Source organism: Aedes albopictus, chromosome 1 (assembly GCF_035046485.1).
Source record: "Aedes albopictus strain Foshan chromosome 1, AalbF5, whole genome shotgun sequence".
NCBI lineage: Eukaryota > Metazoa > Arthropoda > Insecta > Diptera > Culicidae > Aedes > Aedes albopictus.
Genome location: NC_085136.1, coordinates 205,504,056 through 205,519,053, shown reverse-complemented (window position 1 = coordinate 205,519,053; position 14,998 = coordinate 205,504,056). Strand labels below are relative to the sequence as shown.

The window sequence follows — 14,998 nt, the reverse complement described above, 5'->3', positions numbered from 1 at the left end:
CTAACACGTCACAATTTTGAGCTATACCTCAATTTATAGGGCAAAATATGCGATTTTGGGCTTTTTTGACTGCAAGCCATTAAGCAAGAAAATATTTTTTATAAGCAATCAAAAGGTTAAATGGTCAATTAACATCTAAATTAACGACTCATGCAAAATATTTCGTTTTACCTAATCAAATTCGATAGATTTAAGCATTTTATGTTAGTATGAAAACTTGCATGCAACTTTTGGAGGGTGACTTGTATGGGAAATATCATATCTAACATAAATCGCTCAAAACTATCAAATTCGATTTGGTAAAACGAAATATTTTGCATGAGTCGTTGATTTAGATATTGATTGACCAATTAACCTTTTGATTGCTTATAAAAAATATTTCCTTGCTTAATGGCTTGCAGTCAAAAAAGCCCAAAATCGCATATTTTGCCCTATAAATTGAGGTATAGCTCAAAATTGTGACGTGTTAGAGCAAATCTGAGCCCGGATTCGGATTCAGCGGCCCAAAATCCTTCAGAGACACATCAGTTTGCTCTTGAGACAAACAAAAAGTTAATTTTTGTTACGCTGTGTTATTTGTTCCTCGATTTTAAATCGGCGTATGACACAATCGATCGAGACAAGCTGTGGCAGATTATGCACAAATAAGGATTGATCAGGGCGCCGATGGATCGAGAATAGGGAACTGCACTGCTTTGATTGTGTATGGGATTTTGACGTTTCCTGGCCTTCTTGTTTACAAAATTTCAATAAGAGTGAAAGAGAGGGAGTGAATTCCGTGCAGTGCCCTATTCTGGCAATCATTATAGGGCACCGCACTGTTTTGAATTTGTATGGGATTTTGACGTTTCGTGGCCTTGTTGTTTACAAAATTTCTGTTAGAGTGAAAGAGAAGGAGAGAATTTCATGCAGTGCCCTATTGTGTGATAGATTCAACATAAAAATAAGCAAAACATGTTTTATTGTCATAAATGATCTTCATGATTCTTTTAAGTAATTGAAATCAAAAAGTGAAAGCACCTTCTTTACGAGGGTCGTAGGCAGGCCAATCAGCTGAAGACTTCCACAAATAGAATATGTAATAATAAAATATGAACTCTACAACTAATATCAGATTTGCTGCTTCACGAATGACATTTATAACATTCAGCCAGAGATTGACTGCACCGTCCATCTCCATTAAATTTGTTTACCTTAAAGACCTGTGAACCAAACAACATTAATGCCGAGTACGCCGCGAACCATCAAACGCTCGTAAAATCAATCATCCATCGGTCGGTGGTGCTTCATGGTTTGCACTGTGGCATATCAAGCGGTCAGAACAAACCGGTAAAACAGCTTGCTCTGATTCATTAGAAAGCTTTGTATTTTTGTCTCAAACGCTAACACATAGGTAAGTTCAATCTGCAAATATTTTCAGCGGAAGCAACTTGTGTTTGATTATACCTCACATAAATTCTAAAAGAAACGCAAAAACTAGTTTCCCGCAAGAATGTATGCAGACATACCATAGTGAGTTCTGAAACCGAGAAGAAATACAAGCTGCTTCTGCTACCAAACTACACTGCTCCACTATTACCAACTATATGTAGAGCAAACGGGCAGTGTAATAAATTTTCATTGACCGGTAAATAAAAACAGCACTTAATAATCACGGCGCTCGTTGCCGTGTCGGTGTACAGTGACTATTTAATGGAAATCAATCAATTTTCCAAAGATTATTCGTTGAATGACCGAGAAATTATCGGGGAGCAAAAGTTTCTTTATGTAATAATTTGGAAGTAGGTTCAGTGAGATTAACCTAACAATCTCTCTTCCAGTTTCAGCAACACATATGTATCACCTATTTAAGACGGAATTTGTGGCTTGTGGCTTCACATGCAGAAGGTCCTCAGTCCAGACTCTGCCCGCCCTATTTCCTACTATGTACATTATATCTACAAGTTCAACCTATCGCTATCGCATACATCAGAGAATGGGTTGCAAATATACAACACAGTACAATTAAGTGGCTATTCATAAGCTACGTGGACAAAAATTTGGTCATTTTAGACCTTTTTGCTCCCACTCGTAGATTTTTGTCCAAACAAAAAGTCTACGTGGTTCATAAAACAGCCCCTAATCAAGCATATTACGCCTACTGAACAGCAATGCACACTCCAACGTGAACACTCATCCGAAGAGCCATTTCCAGAACACTCCGTCATTCGCATAAACTTGTACTGACGCAGTGGTTTATACGGTCGGCAGCCATCTAGTTTGATGGAAGATGTCTTGCGTTCTTTTTATTTATTATTAATGTCGTTTTCGTTTTTGCGGTGGAGCTACACCGGTGCAGCACTTTTGCACCGACAATGTTCGTTTTTGATTTTCGTGCTACACCGGTGCAGCACTTTTTCTGCACCGCGCATGATAGTGTAGCACTCAAAAAATTGGGAGTGTAGCTGATGCACACCGTATGCACCAATCAGCGTTTGCAAAGTTGTCAATATTTTGGTGTTTATACACGCACACCAATGCAACTGCACTGAAAATGTTCGTTTATTCTGCAAAAAGTGTAGCACGAAGCGGTGTAGCACCGCCGCAAAAACGAAAACGATATAAGAAACAGGCATCGACGGAGCTAGCCTCGCCATGGCCTGCGTGGCCATGGTGGACTAGCTTCAACAGGTTATGGGCCCAGGAGCGTGTTCCACAGCACGTATCGACCGGAAGAAGGATCGGCCGTATAAGCCGCGGAGTCGCAGTACGGGATCCTTGGGCGGATGGATTGGCTGCAACGGAGGACATGATCCATGGGAATGTTGGCGATACGGGTCAACTGAATGACTGCTGGCTGGTCACCGGACGGAGCTCGAGGATTGTTGTGAGTTGGGTCGGATGCAGCTCGGTAGTCGCACCTGAACGAAGAGGTTTGCGACAGGAGGAGTGATCCGGAAGACAACATGAAGGTGGAGCTCGGAGATGGTCATGGTCGGAGCTCACAAATGATGTAGAGCTGGTGCAAGCGTCGGAGTTGGGCCACTTGCCCAAGCGTTGGAGTGAGGAGGAGCTTCGAGCCAGAAGGAGGTGATCGTGTTTCGAAGGCTGCGACCATAGACGGGGCAGCAGGGACGGATGTCCTGGGGCCTGACGCACCCCCCCCCCCCCCCCCCCCGCTTGCAAGTCAGCCGCGTAGTCGCCGGCTAAGAATAGGACTACTAACCCCAATTCAAGGTGTCAAGCGACCCGTGCTGAGGAATGAGTGATCGAGGGGGTGAAAAGATGTTCGATCTTTAACGGAGCCTGTGGGGTACCTGGGCACTCCCCACACAGTAAGCTGTCCCTTACCGCGTTAATGCAGGGCTCTGGTGTGGTGGACATTCTTCCCCGTGCGACTCGTGGGATTTAAACATGAAATCGAACAAAACTAATCAAAATTCAGGTGGAAGTAGTGGTGGGATCAACCCCTTCGCAAGAAGCGGGTTGATGAGGTCTCCGACAAGGAGAAGTGAGGAGATAGGCGCTGGTAGTTGCGTACGCAGCTCAAGCGTGGGTGCTCCAGTCCACTTCTCGGCAAGCCAGCAGCCGGTGGAGGTTATGGACGGAGCGTGGTTGTTGAGGGCCGTCATCCAAGAAACCAAAGGACGGTCCGCAATAGAGGTGGCTGAGCAGCAGCTTGGCAAAATCATCGACTTTGCGTCCACTAAGTCGAATATAAGCAAGGACCTGAAAACGGCCTTGCTTCGACTTAGGGTGTCGATCGACGATGCCAAGCAGGAGCACGCAGCACTCGCGTTGCTGACTGCTGCAGCAGTGGAGCCTGCAAATGAGAAAGTACCGAAGTTTACCCCTTCGCAGGAAGTCCTAAACAGGTGGAAGCGACTACTCGCGACAAAGGGGGCAAGCAATCGCAAAAGCGGGCGAGGCAGCCGTCAGGCGAGGAGCTGTCTCGTGGTGCCCGCAAAGCCAGGCGAATCATTACCCCGAAAGTCGGTAATAATGCCGGAAGGTCGGACCCCAGCCAGGGTTCCCGGAAAGCTGGGAAGGGTGGGCCTGAAAAGGCTGGCCCGTCCCGCAACGATGGGAACAAGGGGTTGCGACAGCTGGTGGGCCCTCAACAGCCACAGAGCAGGGCGATCCAAGAGGAGGACCCCCCTTGGATGAAGGTAGAGCGGAAGAAGAAGAAGAAGAAGAAGAAGAAGAAGAAGAAGAAGAAGAAGAAGAAGAAGAAGAAGAAGAAGAAGACGAATCCGCAGGTAGTGGCACAGGACGCCAAGCCAAAGCGTAGGAGGGAAGGTGCCAAGCGCGAGAAAGGCGACGCCATCGTCATCAAGACGGAACAGTCCAAGTACTCGGGCGTCTTGAAGACGATGCGAAACGACGCCAAGCTTGAGGGTCTTGGAGCCGACGTTCGCAGTATTAGACGTACTCGTACGGGCGAGATGATCCTAGAGCTGAAGCGCCAGAAGGACACAAGGGCGCCGCCTACAAGAGGCAGGCAGAAGAGGTCCTTGGTGAGGGTGTGCAAGTGAAGGCTCTGACACATGAGGCGACTCTGAAGGTCAAGGACATTGATGAGATCACCGAAGTGGAAGAGCTCGTCACGACACTGCGGCAACAGTGTGATGCGCAGGTGGCCGCCACAGCCGTTAAGCTACGGAAAGGGCCAGTAGGGACACAGATAGCTTTGGCCCAGCTACCTGTGGCGAACGTCAAAAAGTTCGTTAAAGTAGAGAGCATAAAGACCAGAGCGAGACTGGTGTGTATGTCACTTGACATTCCACGAGCCACCAGATGTTTGCTTCAGGTGTCTGGAACCAAGACACAAGTCGTGGGACTGCAAAGGCCCCGACAGGCGCAAACTGTGCAGCCGGTGCGGCGCTAAAGGTCATAAGGCCCAAAGCTGCATGAGTCCGCCCATCTGTATGATCTGTACCGGGGAATCCTAGAACAACAGACATCCGATGGGTGGTCCAGGGTGCCCGGCCTTCAAGAAAGCTGCAGTGAACAAATCACAGTGCAAGTAACGCAGCTGAACCTGAACCACTGTGACGCGGCTCAGCAACTGCTTTGTCAGGCGGTTTCTGAGTGGTGGACGGATAGCGCCACCATAGCGGACCCATATCGAGTACCCGCTGGCAACGGCAACTGGGTCGCGGATGGGTCCAGAAAAATGGCGGCGATATGGACGACGGGTAAATATCCCGTCCTGGAATTGGTGTCTGCTACCAATGCGGGCTTCGTGGTCGCCAGAGTAAACGGGGTCTTCTTCTGTAGCTATGCACCTCCGCGGTGGCCGATCGAACAGTTCACGTAGATGCTGGACTGTATGATGACCGTGCTAACAGGGCGAAGGCCGGTGGTAATAGTTGGTGATTTTAATGCCTGGGCCGTGGAATGGGGAAACTGTTTCAGGAACCAGCGGTGTCAGATCCTGCTAGAGACTCTGGCCATACAAAATGTCGACCTTGCTAATGTCGGTATCAAGGGTACCTTTAGTCGGAACGTTGCGGAGTCGATAATTGACGTTACTTTTTGTAGTTCTGGGCTAACAAGTAGTTCGAACTGGAGAGTAGACAATAACTACATTCACAGCGACCACCTGGAGGTTCGCTACAGTGTCGACTACAACAACAGCAGGCAGCAGGTAGAGGAAGAGGCGGTTACGCCAAGGCCAAGCTTTCGCAGGACATTATATTTCGACGAAGGGGTGTTTAGCAAGGTGCTCCGCCGTGAGCGAAACCTACTTGGTTTAGACGACGACGAGTTGGAAGTAGTGATCTCATATGCGTGCGATGCGACCATGCCTAGACGAGTCCACCCTAGAAATGGGAGGCCACCGGCTTACTGGTGGATCGACAAGATTGCGGACCTGCACCGCGCCTCCCTACCGGTGGCGGATGCAGCGAGCACGATCTGAGGAAGAGCAAAACAAACGGCGGGTGGTGTTCACCGCTGCTAAAGCCGCGCTGAAGACCGAGATAAGGGCAAGCAAAAAGGTCTGCTTCGAGGGTCTCCGTCAGAGTGCCAATGCGAATACGTGGGTTGATGCCTACAGGATCGTGATGGCCAAGACGAGAGGTGTAATGGCTCCTCCAAAGCAATCTCCAGAGATGTTGGAGGGGATCATCTAGGGCTAGGGACTATTTCCGCACCATGATCCTAGTCCTTGGCCTCCTTTCGTAGGACTACCGGGGACTGGGGCTGGCGATGAGGAGATGATCACTGATGTGGAACTTGCGGGAATAGCAAAGTCCCTTAGCGTAGGTTAGGCTCCAGGCCCAGACGGAGGTCCGAACCTGGCCTTAAAAGTAGCGTTTCCAGAGGCTCCCGAGACGTTCAGGTCTGCTATGCAGAAATGCCTGGACGAGGGAGTTTTCCCAGAAGCATGAAAGAGGCAGATCCTGGTTCTAATGCCAAAGGCGATGATGTCCAATAGCTCTACGGTGTATGCCAGTAAGCACAAGCTTCTGGCTAGTGCCGCTATGTCCAAACTAAGGTATGGTCGCTAAGTACCGAAAGATATCGTGGTGCTGGTTTGGAGGAAACGATGGAACACGTTTTGTTCGAAACTCCAGACAATTTTGTCCAGAGGATGTGTAGGGATGAGTTTGGCTGGAATTCTGTTTCAACGACTATCACCCACATCGTCTTGGAACTACAGAGGAGGTGGCGCGTGGACTCGGAGAATGGTAAGTTCGGATGAGGTACTTGTGGACCGTTCAAAGTTGGCTTAGTAGATCATACCGGTGCCCTGCGGTTGAAATCGACCCTTCAGCAATTAAGTGGTCGCGGAGAGAAAGTCCTGGACAGCGTTGCTGTCGGGGCGTCGGTCTACTGGGTTCGATCCGAGCCCGCGGAAAGGAGAGGTAAGGGCCGGGGCAGGTGGAGACCCTACTGTCAGCAAACTTCTGGTGCAGCAGATAGGGCCTGAAGGGTAGTGAATGATACCTTAAGTGATACCCCTGCCTTCAGCAGGTCAGATCTGGTTGCACGTAGGCATCAACTCTTGATGTCTGCAAAACAGTTGGGCGCGGGCGTAGGGTTGTTCCTACCCGCCTTCCGAGGACAAAGGGAGTGGTTGGGACCACTCGGGAAACTGACTAAGCGCCAGCATGCTACCGTAATGTACTCTCCAAAGCGAGTCACCGATGGTCGTTGCTGTAGGCTTCGCAGCTAACCTTGAGTATGCGATGTGCAGTTGCCCCGCACTGAAGCAATGCCTTCTTGGTGGTTCCGGAGAGATGTAGCCATTCCCATTTGTTATTTAGTGAATCGAGGAAAGAGTAGTCCTGGCTTTAACTTTTGTTGTAGAAGACGGCCTTAACCATGTGAATTCAATCACCGGAACAATCCTTTCATAACCATATTAGCAAGCTACAGTAGAATCACTTGGCATGATACGGGACCTCGCGATGCAGGCGACTTTCTCCGCCAAAGGTCCACTCCTCAATGAGGTAGCATCACACTGCCCATTTCGTCACGATTCTTGCTGTCATCGGGGAAGGACACCCAAGGAGATTGTCACAAATCTTTATTCACACCCCACAAACCCTACACTACCTGGACCTTCCTGATCGGGTTCTGTTGAGCATTTTGCCCCCAATGGCTTAGAAGGCAAAAATACGGTCTGCCATGAAATCTAACCTGAAAGATGCCATTATCGCATAATAAATTTAAAATCCCAAGTAGTTATCTTATTAATTCCCTGTGTACGTGTGGCCAATCTGGCGAAACGTGAGTAGCAACTATGGGTGATCAAGCTTCAAGTGAAGTCAAGTCTTGACACTTCACTTGTGAAGTAATTTTCATACGTATTAGTTTAAAAATTTGTCCTGCTTATCGTTTACTGTTTTGACAATTGATATCGTCAATTACGTTAAAAGGGTAATTAAAAGGTAATGCAAACCTGGTTATGCAAAACACAATGAAACACATCTCTAACAAAATAACCAGTACCAGCTCATGAAAGTACCAAGCGAAACTTAGCGCATGAAAGCTCACAAAAAAAGAACCCTTTATGGCTCATTCCGGAACATTTTTTTCCTAGTCCCGCCAGAGTAACGCTCACGCAGTGACATAAAACACCCATCCAAACGAGCTTGTTATTTGCGATCGGATTACCCCGTCGTGAAGACAAATAGAACAGCCAAAATACATTGTTGGTGGGTAGTAAATGGGGACCTGCTGCTATCGCTACCAATAAGAGCCGATTTCGCAAACCAATATTTATTTCTATTTGGATGAAAACACATAAAATACTGGGGCTGGGCCGCCGGGGAGGCAGGCAGGTATCGCTGCATGTTGAAGTCGTTATCTAAAGCGGCAAGCTATCAGCCAGCTAACGCTTGTCGTTGTGCCCCCCCCTGGGCATGTTGATTTGCTGGATTTATATTTTTTCCCATTTTTTATCGGAATCATCTGGCACTCAGGGACGATGATCTGCGAAATCTTCATCATAACTGTAACTGTTCTAGGATTCTCGGGGGAACAGCAATAAGCCGAGATTAGAGAACTTCGGTACATGGCAGTGGTAGGGGAAATAAACAAAATATATATGCAAATATTCCCACGTCTATTTCCATCTATCAATTTTATGGCAAAATAAAAATAAAAGGAGCGGAATTAGCCACATGAAGTAGATCCCATGAATGATTTGTTTGCGGAATTGGAATTTGGCGAAATTGGATTTTTTTCGTCCCGCAAAGTAAGCACAACGAAGAAAAAGAAATAATCGTCCAACGATTTCCCAATGGAAAACTTGTTCTGTGAATAAGTTGCTTCTAATCTTCAATTTACATTTTAATCAATTGTTGGAGTAATCGTATAAGACCGTTCCAATTTCAAAGTTAATGTATACTCTTTTGCAATAGGTTCCTTGCATCCTTACTTTTGGTGTGACGTCCTTACTGTTATAGGCCGAATTGGGAATAGATCTCATATACCCTTGACTTAGTCTTGCGGACCCCCCGATTTTGGTCAATTGTTGGCACATTTAAACCGTAATAACTTGAAAGTTTCTCCAGGAAGCACCTCAAAACAAAATGTTGATGAAAAGAGGAAGGATAGAGGTACTTTTTGCTGTTATGAAAAGTTAGGTTGGCCATATTTGTTTTTGCTGCCATCTTGAATTTATTCCCAAAAACTTTTTTTTCATTATGTTGGCAACATGTCCTTTTTTCCTATCAAAAGTTATCTACCGTTTTGTAAATCACGTCACTTTTGCGCACTGTGCCAGGTACCTGTTGTTTACATAAATACAATGTTATTTCACAGTGTTTACGAACACTTATTCAAAATCTAAATCTTATAATGAAAAGCTGAAGTTTCAGCTCGTATGACAGGCACGAAAGGATTTAAGGAAATTTTATTAAACGATAAATTCTTGGGCTGGACCGACAAGGAATCGATCCCTTCACCATCAGCATGCTCATGCTGATGCTGAATACCGGTGCGCTTATCGCTTTGGTTATGTAGGCCCATTTTCTAACGTCTTTGGTGAATTTGTCCCTGATTTGATTCTGAATCAACGTGCCAACACAAACTTGATTTGTCCTCACCTTTTTTTTTTGCTTTAACTCTATTTATCTTGGTGCATTTTATTTATCAAAATTCAACCGTCTGTAACTATTTTTCAATAATTCAAGTGCAACTTTTGCAGTAGTTTTGAAAAATAAAGAGCAGTCAGGTTTTTTTTTACGCGGGGGATACGTACCGCGAAAAAAAAACTTAGATCAAAATTCAAAAAACCGTGTAAAAAAGTCTCACCATTTCTCGGCGAATCATACAAAAATAGGACGATGATTTTTTTTTTTTGTATAGAGTTTTCATTTACGCGGCCGCATACAACCAAACAACTTTGTCGAAGACTGCAAAGTGATCCGACGACTGTAAAAAAAGTTATACCCTAGGCAAAGTAAGGCAAAGTATTGAGATTTCATTATTGATATTATTCCTTTGCATGTACTGGAAAAACAACGCCTCACTTTACCTAGGGTAGAACTTTTTTCACAGAAGTTAGATCACTTTGCGATCTTCGACAAAGTTGTTTAGCATAAAGTCACCTACAATAATACCACAGGATTTGATTATTGAACGCTTACAGCGCCACCTATCGGAAAAATTTTAAAACCTAAAATTTCTGCGAATCAAAATGCCTCTAATATGTATATTAGGATTAGAGGCGAATAAACCTTGAGCTTTCAAGCCTCTATAACAAACAAAAAATAGATTACTAGCATTACTGAATATACTGCAAGACAGCAAGTGAAAAACGGCAAGATGAGTCGGAATGATTTTATCATGTACACTTTCAAATAAAAGCTCATACAAAAATGCTTGTAAGACTATCCCCACCTGTGCGTAGTAAGTCGGTGGGTAGTAGAGGTGTGCTAACCAGTTTCATTTCTGATACCCACCCATTTCCGCACTGCGCGTTTAAATCGTCGTTGGTACAAATATTCTAGAATGTTGATATTGTAACTCTAAAGTATTTCGTTCGAATTGCTGAATCCCTGGAGAAATTACTAGAATAAATTCCTTAAGAAATCTCTAATGGGATTCCTGGATGGATCCTTTAAGGAACCCCTGAAGAAATTTCTGGAGGAATCCATAAAAGAACTTACTTGAAGTAACTGCTAGAAAAATAATTGAATGAACTAATTCATGAATCCCTGAAAAATCTCTGAACCCAAGAATTGCTTCTGAGATTTCTATAAAGGTTCCTTAAGGGAATGAAATGTCTTCAGATGTACTTTTTTGGGGATTCCCAGAAGGAATTCGTAGAGAAATGTAATCCCAGAAAGAGCTTTTGAAAAAACAGAACGAATATCTGGAAAAATATTATACAAAACTGAGGAATTCCATAAAAAAAATATTGGAAAATGGAAGAGGAACGTCGGAAGGCGATCTCTAAGTAATCTCGGGAGGAATCATACGTAATGCCTGAAGTTCATAGGCACAATATGTGTTGGAAAATGGACAAACTGAGTGGAAAAACTGCGAAAAAATCCACGTAGTTCTGGTGGGATTTGAACCCACGTCTCCCCAAGTTCGCTAGACAGGGCGCGTTTACCAACTCCGCCACAGAACAAGTAACAATTCTGTGAAGTAGAAAGCCAACCTGAATCCAACGCCCACCTCACCCCACGTTCTTTCTTCGCAATTCACCATCTCCTTCGGTCCTTAGATGCCCACTTCCAACACTCTCTGAGCGTGCCTACGAACAACAGTGAGAGCATGTTATTTTTAGTGTCGAGACTAAAAACTTGCGAATGAGACCCTCAGTGTGTGTCGGGCGTTCGACTCGGTCGCATGCCCCTCGCACGACCGCTAAGGACCGAAGGAGATGATGAATTGCGAGGAAAGAACGTGGGGTGAGGTGGGCGTTGGATTCAGGTTGGCTTTCTACTTCACAGAATTGGCTTCTTTAACGGTGTTGAGATAATATGATATTCTGAATCAGCATGCCAAACTGAACCGAAATCCAAATTTTCATGAATTTTGGAGTCCGGGAACCTATTTAAAAATCAATTTGAAGTTTGTATTGGAGCGATTTGTCGAATCATCCCTCGTCGCAGTTTGTACTGGGCGGAGCTGTCAAACAATTGGCTTTTTAAGCGAAGTTGAGATAATTCCATATTCTGAATCTGCACGCTAAACTGAGCCGATATCCAAATTTTCATGAATTTTGGAGCCCGGGAACTTGTTTAAAAATCAATTTGAAGTTTGTATGGGAGCGATTTGTCGAATCACCCCTCGTTGGATTTTGTACTGGGCGGAGCTGTCAAGCAGTTGCCCAGCTGTCAAAAGGTGATTTGAATAAATCTTTTTAAATTGATTTTAGGTATCAAAACAAAGTTCAAAAAATCTGAAAAAAATCATAGAGGCTTACAAAAAGGTGCTCTTTAATTTAAAAATATAAAACCATTGAATTTTTCTAAATTTTAAAACCCAATTGCCCAGCTGTCGAAAGGTGATTTCAAAAAATCTCTTTGAAATTGATTTTAGGTACCAAAACAAAGTTCTAAAAATCTGAAAAAAAAACCATAGTGGCTCAGAAAAGGGTGCTCTTTCGTAAAAAAATCAATACATTTTTCAAAATTTAATAACCCAATTGTTACTTGTTCTGTGGCGGAGTTGGTTAACGCGCCCTGTCTAGCGAACTTGGGGAGACGTGGATTCAAATCCCACCAGAACTACGTGGATTTTTTTGCAATTTTTCCACTCCATCTGTCCATTTTTCAACACATATTGTGCCTATGAACTTCAGGCATTACGTATGTCTAACATACCATTTTGGTTGGTTATCCGATAAACAATAACATTCGTGTCGGAAGGAAATCCAAAAAAATTCCGGACTAAGTTCTAGGAGGAATTCCCCAAGACGTTTTAACTGGATGAAATCAAGAAAGAACTCGTGGAGTTAATGAAGGAATGCCTGGAGGAACTTCTGAAACATTCTTGGAAGGAACTTCTGAAGCATTCCCGGAAAGATCTTCTGGAAGAAACCTGGAAGAAGAATCAGGGTGAAATTTCTGAAAGCACTCCACCCACAAGGAACTTCTGGTGTAATCTGAATTAATCACAGAAGAAAGTATGGCCGAAATTCATGAAGGAACTCTACAAGGAGTTTCTGGAGGATGAGATTTAATGGAAAAATCCCGCGAGTAATTCTTTACGGAATCCAGGAAAGATCTCCTGCATCAATCCACCAGGATCAACCAGAAAAAAAAATTTGGGGACATGGGGACATCTCAAAAGGAAATTTTTGAAAAATCCCAGAAGGAACTCCTTGAGGAATCTTAGGAGGAACTTCAAGAGGAATCCAGGAAGGGATCACTAACCGGAAGAAATCAACCGAAATTCCCAGAAGGAATCTTTGAAGGAACTCTTGGATAAATCCTAGAAGCAACTTCTGGTCAATCTTGCAAAATCTTGGAGAAAAGTTCCCCAAATCCCAAAAGGAATTCAGGAAGTTGCCTTATAGGAACTCCTTGGAAAGTCATTGAAAAAGCTTCTGGGGGCATCCAAGAAAGACTCCAAGCAACAGAGAAATTTCGAAAGAACACCTTGAAAAATCACAAAAAAACTTTATAAGAATGATCATAATGAACTGCTTGAGACATCCTCCAAAAAGGAACTCCTTGAGGATTTAAAGAATTCATTCCTGGAGGGACGCTAAAAGAAACTGCTGGAGTAATCTCAGTAGGAACTTCTGGGAGTCCCTCGAAGGAACCTGTGGAGATCAATCTCTGGAGGCATTCCTGTCAAACCATGCTTGCCCCCCTAAGTTGGCGCCTATGAACATAGTAGTCATGATTTCTGTGTGTTATCTCACTTTGGGTTATTAGGCGGTCAAAAATCAGACAACTGATTGGCTCTGATTTTTATTCCTTCATAGTCATTTCACAGCAAACACTCCTACTAATATTATTCCAAAATATCGATGCCATTATATGCTATGGTTTTGGAGGTATACATTGTCCAAGTTGTGATTTGCAAGAAAAAGCATGTTTCAGAAGGAACAATAAGGTTACTGAATCAATGAATTTTGCCAAATCAATATGCCACTTGGAAAAGATAAATAAGTGGTGAACTTGTATTTTAAAGTCAATAAATATAGCACCTACACGGAAAATATAAAATAATGAAATTTATTGAAAGCTTTAGACATTATATACTTTTTTGTCCCAAGTTTTCTAAGGCAAAAGTTGGTATTGGAGCATTCTTACATAAGTCTTCTAACAGTTCGTGAGGAGTATAGCTGCACTTAATTGCACTTTTTAGGGCATATTATATGTTTTCAGTGTTTTTAACAGATTTGGCCATTTATTGGCTATTAATCATCCTTTTAGAGAGCTCCAAACCTCAAACTGATTTATATTACAGTAAATGTTCGAACTTCAGCTTTTAATATAAAAACCGCAGCGTTAATCGTAAACATGGCTTCAATACACATGTTCAGAAAACTCACAACAATGGACCATAAGCCATTTTCAAAAAGTTGTCTTCGAAATGCTTTTTTAGTCAAAATATCAAATATTGATAAAAATCGACAACTAATTAAAAAGGCGTCCGATTTGAATGTGGTCCTCGGTCAAGATGTGGCTGATAGGCAAACCTAGAATTTTTTTTTCTCTCCTGTTGGAGAAATTATGCCACTGCGTCCAATAAGCTGAACTTTTGTGGTATAAAAGGCTAGCTGATTGACTTGCCTAGAAGTACCAAGGGTCAACTAACTTTCTAGGGCACTTGGGCGAATGAATGAAAAACATCGTTTGCCCATAGTAATTCCCATACGAACTTAGGAGAAGGCATAAAATCTGATTACGAATCGAATAAGCGGTGTGGAGCAAAAGCTTTTTTAACCACCGTTGTGCCTTACTGATTATTATAAAAAATATAAAAGAACACGTCTAAAAAAATAACATGAAAAAAATTTTGTAAGAAAAACTTTTTTCCTAGGTAGTACAGTCGAGTCTCCTATTAAACGCTGCCACCCACGTTACGTCCACCGCAATTTGTCAGCTGCCTTGTATCCAATCTAACTATTTTTTTGAATGCTGTTAGTGATTACTATATACCTACTCATCACTTACAAAAAATGAACTAATTTAATTAGAAGGCAATCTGGATGGGTGTAAGTAAGTGTAAGCGTAAAGTGGGTGGCAGCGTCTAATAGGAGACCCGACTGTACCCATTTTGCGATAAATGGCGAATTTTTAAACAATTGTATTGTCTTTCTTCAAGAAAAAACCGTTTAATTAAAAATAAAAAATATTAAAAAAAATTAATAATATTTTTTGCACAATGACTTTAAATTTTTAAATACTCTAGCGTGTAGGATTCACTTTCGTTTTTTTAATATTTCACCCGAAAGTTCAAACAATTTCCTTAAAGTCATCCATACATAATATTTTTGTAGGTCTTGCAATTTTTTAGTTTTACTATTTTTTTAAATCGAACAAAAAACTTTAGCCCTTTCCAAATCTTAGTGTGGATATATTTAAAAAAA

General features: G+C 43.3%; 1 protein-coding gene across 1 annotated transcript in view; it reads right to left on the bottom strand.

Annotated features, from left to right (window-relative positions):
* The window catches only part of LOC115257242 (allatostatin-A receptor-like), a 346,314-nt gene that overhangs the window by 329,425 nt on the left and 1,891 nt on the right, over positions 1-14,998 (bottom strand). The gene's annotated exons all lie outside the window — the stretch shown is intronic.